General features: G+C 39.7%; 1 pseudogene; it reads right to left on the bottom strand.

Annotated features, from left to right (window-relative positions):
* Window positions 1-3,344: 3,344 nt before the first annotated feature.
* Window positions 3,345-8,973, bottom strand: LOC107574323 (troponin I, slow skeletal muscle-like; annotated as a pseudogene).
* Between the last annotated feature and the right edge of the window lie 225 nt (window positions 8,974-9,198).

The following is a 9,198-nucleotide window of genomic DNA, read 5'->3' on the forward strand; positions in this document are numbered from 1 at the left end:
TTTCACAAGACTGTGATGACGCGTTTCAATGGTCATCAGCATCGTAAATCCTCCAAAGTTTAAAAAAAATGCATATACATTTATAACACTATACTTTGTATTATATAACCTTTGCATCAAATGACAAAAAATCTAGTTAACACTAATGTGAGGGTGTTTCTAATTCAGTGTCTATGGGAGTGATGGTAAATTTGACATCGTTCTCTCTACTGACTGCCATTATCAGTCTCTCTCTATTTTTTCCTTTTTTTGAAAGTCATGAAAACACTATCATGGACTTTTTCTTTTGCTATTTGAGCAAATGGGAATGCAAAAAATATATTTGTGGTAGTCTCCCATTCACTGCTATAGAAGTTTACACAACTATGATGACGTCTGCTGCTGAGAAACCCGGAAATGTGAAAAAGGTCCATCGCACAATCAAAGTTTGCAGGATCATGGGCCTGTTTTGTTATGTTTTGCCCCTGTTTCTGTTCCTGTGTTCCCTTATTTGGTCATGTTCCTGTCCTCGTTTAGTTAATTAGTCATTCTCTGCACCTGTGTTTGGTAATTGTCCTGTGTTTATAAGTTATTGTCTGTGCATTTCTCCTCGGTCGGGTCTACTTGTTGTGAACTTCATCCTTGTGCTCTGTGTCTCCCTATTGGATCATTAAAAGACTCACGTTCTGTAAAATCTCCACGTTTCCTTGTGTCCGTGCTCCAGCATATTGTGACAGATGACCCGACCAAATACAGTTACCTCCATGTGTCTACCCTACGTTTTTGTTTCTGTTTTTTCTCTCAGTGTTTTTGTTTCTGTTGTGTTTCCCCTTATGGATCCCTTCACCCACCCGGAATTCCTCCTCCTCCTGCTGAAGCAGGGGGACAGATCTCTCGAGGACCATACAAGACTGTTCCAGCTGTTAGCTAGCACCACCAGCTACCCGGATGACGCGCTCTGCTCATTCTATGACGCGAGCTTGAACACCGCGAGCAGAGCGCCATCGTCTGAAGATGGTCCTTGAGAGGATTTCGCCGCCTTCGTGGAGTGGACTTCGTGGAGATCCACTCCAGACCCAATGCCCAGCCCACCATCTCCCCGCGGTGTGGAGCATCAGCCCGAGCCCACCGATGACGGAGAGCCCATCACCGCCGCGATCAACGAGCCAGCGCAATGCCGAGCGACTGATCGGAGGATTGCCCCGGATGTGGAGCCCCACCCATCAGACCAGGTGCGAGAGCTGGCGATAGTGCCCACCACGAGGGAGCAGGGCGTAAACGGTGAGAGCGCGGAGTGGAGAGGGTTGCGGCTGAGGATGAGCTAATTATATATGTGGGACTGCTGGATTTAGAAGTAGACCTGATAGGCTGGGAAACAGATATGAAGGTCAACTTGCCCCTTCTCCTTTCTCCTTCGTCCCCACTGGTCCCGTCTAGCCCTGAGGGGGGCTCCCGTTTCCCAGTCCAGCCAGGAGTGAGCTCTGATCCTCGAGGGCAGCCCTGAGAACCCGGAGGCTCACGAAAACCCACCCTCCCACCCGCTTCTGTCTCCTCCACCGTTGTCATCTGGCAGCCCCTCTGCCCGCCCTCAGCCCACCATCAATACGGTGCAAGCGCCGCGGGTCTGCCATCCTCCATCGTCGCATGGCTGGAGCATCCCTCACCTCCGCCTCCAGGCTCCGAGGCCCGGACTCCGCCTCGGCCTGTAGACCCAGCGCCTCGGCTCCTAACTGCCTCACCTCCACCATCACCCGTCGATCCACCAGCTCCACCGGGCTCCCTCGTCCCTCCGGTTCCGACTTGGTCGGGCGTCGACCCGCCATTCCTCCTTCATGGCTCCTCTCTCCGTCGGCTCCACCGTGGGTCGCCATCATGGTTGTGGCCTGGGTCCTGCTTGTCTCCTCCTGCTCCAAGTTCCTCCTGTTTTCTCCCTGGCTCCTCCCTCCATCGTCACCTCCCTGGTCTCTATCTGCTGGACCCCTCCCGGGTGTCCGTTCTCTTCCTGAGCCGCCTCCCAAGTTCCCACCCGTGTCCCCCCCCCCCTGTTGTTCTACGGCACGAGGACGCACCTTCTGGGAGGGGGTGATATGTCAGGATCATGGACCTGTTTTGTCATATTTTGCCCCTGTTTCTGTTCCTGTGTTCCCTTATTTGGTCATGTTCCTGTCCTTGTTTAGTTAATTAGTCATTCTGTGCACTTGTGTTTGGTAATTGTCCTGTGTTTATAAGTTCTTGTCTGTGCATTTCTCCTCGGTCGGGTCCACTTGTTGTGATCATCATCCTTGTGCTCTGTGTCTCCCTATTGGATCATTAAAAGACTCTTGTTCTCCTTGTTTCCTTGTGCCCGTGCTCCAGCGTATTGTGACACAAGGTCTGTTAGTCTGACTTTGCAGAAATGGGACTGGCAGGAGTTCAGTTTGTCTACTGAAGAGTTTTTTTGTACATTTTAATAACACAAATTAGGGATTTAGTTTGAAAAGCTTTTAAAGTGCATGTATTGTTATTATTTTTAAGTTCCACAAATTTACAAATGTCATTGATTTATGTAAAACAACTGAAGGTATTCCCGGGACACAGCAGTTTCTGTTATGAAGTGAGGTCAAGTAGATGAAAAATGCATGGCCAGGTCAGAGCCTTCAGGTCATGCGTAGTATTATTCATATACTCTTACAGAGCCTTTAGAGCTGTTGTATCCAAACATTTCCAAAGGTCTTCGGATATTAGAGATGGTCCTCAATGCAGAACACAAGATCCAGGGGGCATGGTTGGATCCACATATAGGGGGTGGAGATTGGTAGGTTTAGGAGTGGAGATGGGTGTTTTTAGGGATCGGGGTGGAGACGGCTAGGTTTAGGTATATGTAAGGTGGGAGGAGTTGGATCTGGATCCAACCATGCCCCCTGGATCTTGTGCTCTGCAGTAAGGGGCTACAGGGATATTAAGTCCTAAGCTTCAGGCAGTTAGCATTTTTTTTAAAGTAAGGGTCCAAATATTTAGTCTTTTTTTATCTGTTTTTATTTTTAAGACAGAAAATGGGCTCAACATCACAGAAACAATCAAGTAGACATCAAGTAAGTTTGAGGCTTCTTGTCTAAATAATTTATATATGCAGTTTCTTTTTTAACTAAAATAAAATATTAAACTATAATCCTAAACTATTATTAAAGTAGGATATATGTATTATATGAACTTGCATTGATTTATACATTCAATTTAAGAAGTTTTTGAATTCTGGTGTAGTTGTCACCTGTAAGAAAACAAATAAAATTCAGTGCTTAAAGTCTAGATAAAATATTTGAAGTAAGACATTCTTAACCAAAAGATCATTGAAAAACAAACCATAAAATATTTTTTTAATTCATCCCCTATTGTCCCGCATCAAACAGCTTCTTCCTGCCCTCCATTCCAGACATGGCCTCCACATTCTTTCACCAGTCAGTCACTTCTTCTTTCTGTAAGAGAAACAGGTGTAACAACAGGGGTGTGTTAAAATAGCTCAAAAATACATATTCATTAAAATTATATATACATATACATTCCCCTTAAAATGTCACATGACCTTCTCCTCTTCTTTCTTGACTGTCTTGAGGTTAGCTTTGAAATCCACAGACTCTTTGACCCTGGAGCCCAGAAGAGCACCCAACATGGCATCGGCTGAGATCTTCACCCTCTTCAGTGCAGGTCTCTTCATTTTACCTCTAAGTTCGGTAATCTTGATGTTCAAATCTGCAGTCTGAAGCAGATGCTTGGATTTATTATGGTGGATCAACATAAAGTTAAATCCAGTGTATTTCTATTGAATCTAATAAGATAAAAGGTGATTCCCCTGATGGAGTAGTACCTCCTTTTCATTTTTGGCCACCTTGACAGAGATGTCATACCTCTCTTCATCTACAACATCAATCTTTTGATGCAGTTCTCTGCAGAGAGTCTGAAAACAAATGATTGAATCAAAAGGAAACTACAAAAGAGTGGTTGTCAATGCTATTTCTAGCAGATTAAGTCACTGAAACTACTTTACATTTTCCAACATTAGTTATGTTGCATACAGATTGCACCAAGTCTTTACTAATAATTAAAAAAATAATACATATTTAAATTATATATAAAGATAATTACATTTATATATTTTCATCTAATATTATTTTAAAAAGCATCATTTTAAATGAAGTTTACCTGAAGCTCTTGAACAGACAGACCGGACAGCTGTAGAGGTGGCACTCTCTCACGCAAGGTGGTCTCTCTCTCTCCCTCTGCTTCTCCTCTTTTTCATTCACAAGCATAGATGTTGCCTTCTTCAGCACCTTTGTCTGAAGCAAAACATGTCAGAAGGTATTGGTAAATGCACCATCTTTATTAATTATATCTTCTCTGTAAAACAAACAGAACCAAATGCCTCGGTTTATTTCTTGTTATATACTTTATAAAATTATTGCACAAAAGCGGACCTGATTTATATTTCACTGCTGGTTATATACTCTCTATATAATTGTGTACGCGAGAAATAAAAATCTTGAATCTTGAATACCTTTAAGAACAACCTCCTGGATGCCGAAATCTTAGGTTTGGGTTGCTGCAAGAATCAAACAAATTTTGTTTAAAAAAAAACAATGATTTTGCCATATACAAAAATTTAAAGCAATAAAATCTACTTACCTGTCAAAATTGGCAATTTTCAGTTTATGAAAAGAAATAAAATAGGCATGTTTTGAACACACATTTACAACAAGATAGCAGATATAGATATTAACAACTTAAAAGACTGAATACTTTCGACTCAGACATTGTGAGCTTCTAAGTACTTCCTTTTTATGACTAATCTGGTGCAAATCACTAGTCAAAATTGGAAATATAAAGATTGGTGACTGATAAGCACAATTATTATTACGGAATACATATCTAAAAATCATAATTCACTTCATAAGCAGTATGCAAAATACATTTTTTAGCACCCCTTCTCAGCATTACACAGTAATATGTTTCTGATGGATGAAACAGAACCAGAAAGCCCTCAAGAAAAAAGAACATCTCAAATGTTTCTCCTAGAGAGCAATGAGACTAAATGAGGCGCAAATTAAGAATTTTGCTTTAATATCCTACGGCTTAAGAAGAGATCTCAACAATGTAACCAGCCATGTCTCATCAAAGTTTTTAAAGACAAAACTATCTGAGCTATGCTATACGCATTAATCTGATGTCAGCAGTTATATCTCATGGGTAATTTTGTTAGTTTTAGAGCAATTAATTGCATTGTTTTTATAGTTAGCGGTGCCAAATAGTTCATACCTGTTCCTCCAAAGACCACTCCAAGGAAATGAGAGTGTGACAATGTCAGTGCACAAGAAAACCCAGGCAAATTTTATGAAATCTTTGGCCTCCTCTGAGTGGCTCACTAAAATAGACTGAAGCCTTTCACCCTGAGGCTCATTTTACTCAGCATCATCAAAACACAATTGCACACATTGTCCACTGCCAGTCACTCTTCATTTCCCATTGTTTGATCCTACAAGGCAGAAGAGGCTTTGCTCAGCCAGTAACTGTATGACCTCTACTGCAGCTCTGAAAACATCTTCAGAGCCTAGTTAGCTTGAATGAATCAATAATGAAAGTCGAACTTCAGTCAGCAGTTTAATATGGAACAACATGAAGATATGAAGGATATGTGTTGTCTCATCACGTTTTATACTCGTACAATCTTGTTTACATTTCCAGTAGGTTCCCAAAGGGTTTTCGTAGAGTGTGAGATACAAATAAAGGATACCATCGCTACATTGAATTTGGGTAAATATGCACACAGCAAGGTACACAACCAAGTGCAGCAATGAATTTCAAGGACAGTATTTGTTTTGCAAGGAAACTGCATGGTGACACAACACGTTTCTTTGTCGCATGGGGTCATTTAATTTTGGAATGCCATTACATTGACATTTTTACTTCTAGTAGTGTAGAACGTGTTACACAATATCTGACATCTTTTATACCTGAACAGCACTATTTCACAACATTGCATACAATTCACTTCCAGTCTCATTATAGCTCTCATGCATATATTATGTATTTAACATTTCATTTACAAAATATCAAATTTAGATTCAGATGTAGACACATTTGTATCGACTGTCCATAAATTGCAGTAAAGGACAGCTGGTAAAGACACGCTAAGTCCTAAGGTCACCTACAAAAACACTTAAACCTATGAACATTATAAACAGTTTTTGTGTGCTTAATTGACATTATTAGTCACGAGACATCATATTTGTATGTTTTGGATTTTCTTGCTTCAAACTGTATATTGGAAGCCTTCTCATCTTGGTACACATTTATTGTTACAGAGTCTGAGAAGTACAGCAACACAGGTTTTTTGTTGTTTTTTACAGCAACACAGGTAATAATGCATCAACACAAAACCATACCTCTTTTTCATTTTTAGCCACTTTCATTTCAAGATCATAACAAGCCTCGTCAACGATATCAATCTTGCGGTGAAGCTCTTTGCATAGTTCCTGAAAAAAAAACATTAAAGACATTCTGTATATTTATTTCTGCATGTTGTTGGTGCAGAAATATTTATTCATGAAAATACCTGGAGCTCCTTTGCAGACAGACCAGATAGGTTGAGAGGAGGAACCCTCTCATTAAGAGCATCCTCCCTCTCTCTTTTGTTCTGCTCTATTTCAGCTGCCAGCATAGACGTGGCTGCCTTCAATAATGTGCTCTGTAATGCAACAGCACTGATGTGACTATAAAGTTCCAGCAGATTTGCACATAGCTTAGCATTGCATTGCATTGCGCAGCACACTGCTAACACAGCCAGCCTTTTCGTTGTGGATTATAGTCTTGCCTTTCATTATTTTATAGATAATGTTCACTACCACATTAGAATTACTTAAAAAATTTTAACGGTTGAAAGTTTTGGTTATCAAGAATACAGTAAAAACAGTAATATTGTGAAATGTTATTTGTTTTCTATTTTAATACTGTATATTTTCAAATGTAATTTATTCCTGTGATGCAAAGCTGAACAGCATCATTACTTCAGTCTTCAGTGTCACATGATCCTTCAGAAATCATTCTAATATGCTGATTTGCTGCTCAAGAAACATTTATTATCATTATCAGTGTCGAAAACAGTTGTGCTGCTTAATATTTTATGCATCTTTGCTGAATAAAAGTATTCATTTCTTAACATTAATCATTTAATTTCTTTCAAGAAAAAACTTACTAACCCCTTACTAACTTACTAAAAGTAGTGTATTTTATTAAAAAACAAACTTACTTTTAAGAGCAGCCGCCTTGTGGCAGTATACTTTGTTTGTTTCTGAAAAACAATACAAGTCATGTTTAATCTCTCCAAATTATTCTTGAATAATTTATGGATTATGGTATATCTTGCCAAAACTTACCGGTCTACAATGAGGAAGCACAGAGCGAAGCGATAAGGAAAAAAAGAAACACCAAAACAAATTATCGAAAGAGATCAATAGATCCACTCTACAATTTTAATAATAAGGCTGTCAAAGTACTTACCCTTCAGACATGGTTATTTCTCTGTATGGACGCTGAAAAGGAAAATGTTTAATAATTATTTTTAAAATGATTTAAAAACATATAAAGTGTTTAAAAGGACATCACATATGTGATCACATTATATGTTCCATTTTCCAACTTAGTCACAATAACAAAGGTGATGGATGGATGTCCATGTATGTGATCCTCAATGTCTTTTAGGTGATGATATCATTCAGTGTGGATGAATCTGTGCATCAGATTTGCGTCGCTAGGAAACATGCTTACCGTTCACACATAGAACATAGTCTGGAAAAGTGATGAGTGCCAAGTATTTGAAAGGCGGGCGAGTCACATTGTAGAGGAAAATTTAATTTTAAATTGAATGGTCCTTGTATACAAAGAAGACTGGTGCCAAGCACTCTATCCATACCTATTCATTGCATTCAAACCTATTGTGCCTGATAAAGCACATGCTTTTTAGTGTTCCCAGCCTGGCTAAATTTGAACATTGCTGCCACCCTTTCATGTGGTCCAGTTTCAAGCTCTAGCCTTGAACTCACTACACTGGATGCTAATGCTTTTTATACAGATCCTGGCCAGAACTCAAGTTTTGGAAACAATATTTTGAACTAAATTATCTGGGTATAGTGTGTTTTATGCTAATAAGGAAAAATGTTAAATGATGTTCACATTTTTATGCTTTTGATTTCCAACATACAATTCATACTTAAAAATGTAGGAATGCAAATTTAGGAAGTACTTGTTCAAGAGTTCAATCAAAAACTAGCCACAAGTTCAGAGGTGTTTTATTGTTCACTCGCCAGAGCAAATTATACGACAATTTTTTTTTTCCAATTTGAGTGCTTAAGTGCAAGACAAACCATCTGAGAACTCTTCATAGTCTAATTGGTTCTGCGAGCCAAATCTCTGGCTAAATCAAGAACGCTGGATCTTGTATCCACACTTCTCCAAGTCTAAGCTAGCTATGAAACAGCTACAGTATTTCATAACATACATTCATCACAAAGTTGACACAAGTGGCTTGTTACAGAAATAAAGCCGTGTAGCGCTTGCTAATCCCTGCGGGGAGCCGCGGCCATGACACGGGAGACTGTAGGATGTATATGCATTCATCCTCCAACAGTGAAGGTGTGCTTATGATTATCTCTAAAGTCCAAATGTGTGCTGTAAATCTACAAGCGATAAACAGAAAATACAGTACAAATCCCCTCAACAAATGTTTAGCAGTAAACTCAATATCCTTAAGTATGTATGACAGCATGTGTGGGTCTATTAAACTGGGTGCTGTGAATGTAATATCTTGTAGGACTTACCTTAAACTAGGAGGCAATCAGGGCAAGACGAGTTGTGTGGTGGCGTCGAAGAAGAATAAATGTTATATGTTTTTCATGAAGGATTTATGGGTTGAATCCTGCTTGTGAATGGCTCACTAAAATAGACCCCCGTTATGTCTCTTGTACTCGCGTGTGCAAATATCTGGGCAATTTGTTCTCCACCTTCCTCAACGGAGTATGTTTGTCATCCAGGACAGGGACATAAACATTTCCAAATGACACACACTAGTGCAAAGGTCATGCACTTGAGTTTGAGTTTATTTGACACAAAAAGTAGCAATACACTGTTACAACTTTCTTGTCAAGGATAACACAATAAAGTTGCATTAACTTATTTCCATTGTGGTCCTTTTAA

Source organism: Sinocyclocheilus grahami, unplaced genomic scaffold (genome assembly GCF_001515645.1).
Source record: "Sinocyclocheilus grahami isolate Dianchi unplaced genomic scaffold, SAMN03320097.WGS_v1.1 scaffold31.1, whole genome shotgun sequence".
Classification (NCBI taxonomy): Eukaryota; Metazoa; Chordata; class Actinopteri; order Cypriniformes; family Cyprinidae; genus Sinocyclocheilus; species Sinocyclocheilus grahami.